Raw genomic sequence first — 4,832 nt, forward strand, 5'->3', positions numbered from 1 at the left:
CACAGACATGGAACAGGAGATAATAAAATCCAAATGATTTGCAGCATTATCTGAAATTCACAAGAACCAATTCATTTTTTTCTTTTTTTATGAACGTTCTAATTAGAGTATCATTCAACTTAGTTGAACACACATATCCACATTCTCATAACCTTAAATATTTTATGGAAACAATAATGATTGGTCTAACCCAGAGCTGGGGAACTTGTAGCCTTAAGGTGCATGTGACCTTCAAAATTTTACAGAACAGATCCTTCTATTTTTATTAGTACATTTTTGTTCATCTTTTATTTTTATTTCATTTTTAAAATGAACATATTTAAAATACCAAATAATAAGTTTCAAGGAAATACTCCTCTGGTATTGACCAGTACAATTACAACAATATGGGCTAAAGTAAGGGCATAAATAAGCCATAAGAGCTAAATTGATGGCTGCTACACTCATGATTTAGTTCTAACTTCTCCCACCTGACTGGTGCCACTACGCACGAGGCTGGCTGGTGAGAGTTTATGGGGGTCTTGCACTTCAGTCTGTTATGGGCTTTTGACAATGGTGCACTGTGGATCTGTTTAAAGCAGAATTTGAAATAGTTGCAAAGCTTGACAGTATTTCTTACTTCTGTCTGCTAACAGCCTGTCATGTCAAAGAAGACCAAGAGAACGCTGAAGGAAGAAAACAGATTTCTTGAGGAGGACTGGGAATTGCAATATTATCTTGTTTCTACTAAAGATAAGATGATTTGCTAGCTTTGGGATACTGCGATATCAACATTAAAGGAATTCAATGCTCATCAGCATTATAACACTTATAAGGACCACAAATATTTTAAGTTAGAGAGAGAGGCATAGATGGTTGTATTGAAGAAATTAAAAGATGGAAAACAAAAGCAAAGACAATTCTTTCAAGCAACAATAAGACCTGGGAATAATGCCCCTGAAGCAACTTACAAAATCTTTGCTTACTCAGGAAATAGGGGAGGCCATTCAGTGATAGAGAAATTGTGAAAGAATGCACTGTCCAAGGTGAAGTATACTTAGACCCCAATAATGTTTGGAAGTACAAACAACTCCCTCTTTCTTTTTTATTTTTTAGAGACAGAGTCTCACTTTGTTGCCCTCGGTAGAGTGCATGGCGTCACCGCTCACAGCAACCTCCAGCTCTTGGGCTTAGGTGATTCTCTTGTCTCAGCCTCCCAAGTATCTGGAACTACAGGTGCCCGCCAGAATGCCCGGCTATTTTTTGATGCAGTTTGGCCGGGGCTGGGTTTGAACCACCACCCTCAGTATATGGGGCCTGCACCCTACCCACTGAGCCACAGGCACCTCCCTTCTTCTTTTTTTCTTTATTTAGAGACAGAGTCTCACTTTATCGGCAACTCTCTCTTTCAAGACAACTGGTCGGCAGCATGAATCAGCCTTCAACTTAAGAGAATGACTTCATGCAGGACTTCAGAAGGAGAATACATATTATGTGGTCACTTTGGATGAATTAACTGATGGTCCTGACTCGGCACAGTTTTATATACTTCATTCAGGTCAAAGATTTTCTTTGCCAGATAGAGTTGCTTGCTGTGGGCGCTCTTGCAAACAGAACACAGGGAAAAGATATCGTCAACGACTTTCAAGGTAAATGTCATGACGTTGAACTAAATTTGGTAAATTTAGGGAGTGTATGTATAGACCTTCTATGACAGGAAGACATGAAGGATTTATTGCACAAATTAAAAAAAAAAGGATTAGCAGATCCTGATGCTCTTATTTCTTTTCATTGTATCTTACATTAGCAAAATCTTTGTGCTAAAGCCATTATATTATTTTAAACAGCATTTTTCAACAAGTTGTAAGTGTTGTTAACTATATTCATGCAAATGCAACATGCATGACGCTAAAGCTGAACTATGAGCTATTCAGTGTGGACTTGCCCTAACAGGCTCTCACAGGGACAGGTGTTAGGCAAAATTTTATCTGAGAACAGATAGTTAAATTTTATGAAGAATAGATATCAGCAATGTGAATTATTAAAAGAGGATTTCTATAGGAATGTAGCATTTGTGTTTGATATGTCAAATCAAAACGACCTGAATATTTCTTTGCAAGGTAAAATTAAGTCTATATATGATATGTGGCCAAAAAATCCAAGCACTGTGAAAAAAGCTATCTTTTTTTCAAGTACTTCTTCAAAAGAAAATTTCAGATGGGCTTAGCACCTGTGGCTCAAGAGGCTAAGGTACCAGCCATGTACACCTGAGCTCGCGGGTTCAAATCCAGCCCAGGCCACCAAACAATGACAGCTGCACCCAAAAAATAGCTGGGCATTGTGTGAATCTGTATTCTCCTACCTACCCAAATGACTGATGCCCATCTAGAGGGTCACCTGAAACTGTGGACCTCCATGCTGTAACCAAATGTTTAAATGCTTCACAAAGAAAAGCAGATGAACACAGTCATTAGAAGGTACGTTAACTTCAAAATTAACAATTAATTTTCATTTGTTGACTTTATTAAGCACATAGTAGTTGGATTTGCACAAAATACTGTACATTTTAAGTACATTTAAGAATGTGACCTTTTTTGATTACAGGTAAATTAATGTGGCCTCCCAACATGAAAAGGTTCCTAACCCTATTCTAACCCATAAAACCAGTATCAAAGGGTGGTGCCTGTGGCTCAAAGGAGTAGAGTGCTGTTCCCATATGTCAGAGGTGGCTGGTTCAAACCCAGCCCTGGCCAAAAACTGCAAAAAAAAAAAAAAAACCCCAGTATCAAAAAAATTAAAAAGTCCAAATTAATTAGGCTTTCCGAATAAAACAAAACCAAAAAAAAAAAAAATCTGAAGTCTTACCTAAAATGAAAAATACCTTTATATTATACTCTACATTGTGATAAAATCAAGATGAAGACATATAACTATTCTTTTTTTTTTTTTGCAGTTTTTGGCTGGGGCCAGGTTTGAACCTGCCACCTCCGGTATATGGGATCAGCGCCGTACTCCTTTGAGCCACAGGAGCTGCCCTCATATAACTATTTTTTCAATAAAATGATATTTGTGGGTAGCACCTGTGGCTCAAGGAGTAAGGTGCCAGCCCCACGTGCCAGAGGTGGTGGGTTCAAACCCAGCCCTGGCCAAAAAATAAAATGACATTTGTTATGGACTTGGTAATTCGTATATAATTATATATTTAAATTTTACTTTATATACATGAGGTCACATCCAAGGATGTTAACCACAATTTCAAATATTATCACCAGCTACTTTTGCCATTTTATCACATTTGAAAATATTCACTCTGGCTCGGTGCCTGTCGCTTAAGCGGCTAAGGTGCCAGCCACATGCACCGGAGCTGGTGGGTTCAAATCCAGCCCAGGCCTACCACACAACAATGACAACTACAACCAAAAAATAGCTGGGTGTTATGGCAAGCACCTGTAGTCCCAGCTACTTGGAAGGCTGAGACAAGAGAATCACTTAAGCCCAGGAGTTGGAGGTTGCTGTGAGTTGTGACACCACAGCACTCTACCCAGGGTGACAGCTTGAGGCTCTGTCTCAAAAAAGAAAATATTCACTCTTACTACTTCAAACACTGATGTATAAATTTGTTTAGACAATAATAATTAGGTGCCTTTTCTTTTTGGATATTAAAAAAATAATAAAAGACATTGAAGATCCTACTAAAGATACTTTACTTTTCATTATGTCCTTTGCATTGAAGACCTGTAGAAATTTTTCTAATTAATTTTCCAGTCTTCCCACAATCTCTCTGTTCAAAGACATATCATCTTTAAAATAATCTGTGATTACTTTACAAATCAAAAACTGATTAATGAGACCTTATTGCCATAATCACTAATTTTAACAAGTCTCTAAATAAGTTCTGCATCAGTTTGATGTCAATAATTTAGACATATTTTTAACATAATAGAACATTTAATTACATCAATTTCCCATCAACCCACCAGTCATTTATTAACGAGTATAGTGGCCATTTCCACTGATTGGTGGGACGCTCTTCCACTAATGGCTCCCATGGTTTCCATTGCATCATTTTCCCTGCCAGACTTGGTTCACGTTCAGCCTGAAGAATCACCTCTTCTATTTGGCCCCCTTGAAGTTGGTCTTCTTACTTTTGAACATCTAGTTCTGCTTTAACCGTAACCAGCTTCTCATTTGTAACCTGCTCTGCATACTTTCTATATGCTGCCTTGTTAGGATTTGCTCCAGAACATCAAGAATCTTGGTATGCAATTTTCTTAGCCTCTGCTATGGACTCTCACATACAGCCAGTCCCACTAGCTCTGACAACACTGATGAGTCAGCCATACACCACCCATATTAACTATTTTTAAACAAAGATTATCAAGTCAGTTATATATATTCAAGACTTCACATTTATTAGGAATGTTAGTGAACATGGATTCAAATATAATTCTGTATTCATTTATCAAACAGTAAAAGTACTTCATTGAAGTTTTCCTTATCACGTTTTTTATGACTACATGTGATTATATTAATATTTTCTTACTTTCTATGTTCTTAGTGCCCTGACACTTGAGACTTTGATCCTAAAGAGGCTGCCTCTCCCAGGACTAATTCCTAGAGAACAAATGACTTCTTTGCAAGCACACCTTTGATATACAAATCAACCAATCCAAAGTAAACACCCCTATCTTCTTGTTCAAACTCTTAAACACCAAACCAATAATCTCCCCACCCTAAATCACTCCAAGGCCAGGTACTGGACAAGCAGGGACCACTCCTATATCCCAGAGACCCTGAGATTATTCAAACTATCCAATCCCAACTGGGTGTGGTAGCTCATGCCAGTAATTTCA

At 37.8% G+C, this 4,832-nt stretch overlaps 1 pseudogene; it reads right to left on the minus strand.

The window, feature by feature from the left end:
• Positions 1–3,931: 3,931 nt before the first annotated feature.
• LOC105886797 lies at positions 3,932–4,320 on the minus strand (annotated as a pseudogene).
• Positions 4,321–4,832: the final 512 nt, after the last annotated feature.

The sequence above is a fragment of the Otolemur garnettii genome, unplaced genomic scaffold (assembly GCF_000181295.1).
Source record: "Otolemur garnettii isolate 467f Iridium unplaced genomic scaffold, OtoGar3 scaffold00024, whole genome shotgun sequence".
Taxonomy (NCBI): Eukaryota; Metazoa; Chordata; class Mammalia; order Primates; family Galagidae; genus Otolemur; species Otolemur garnettii.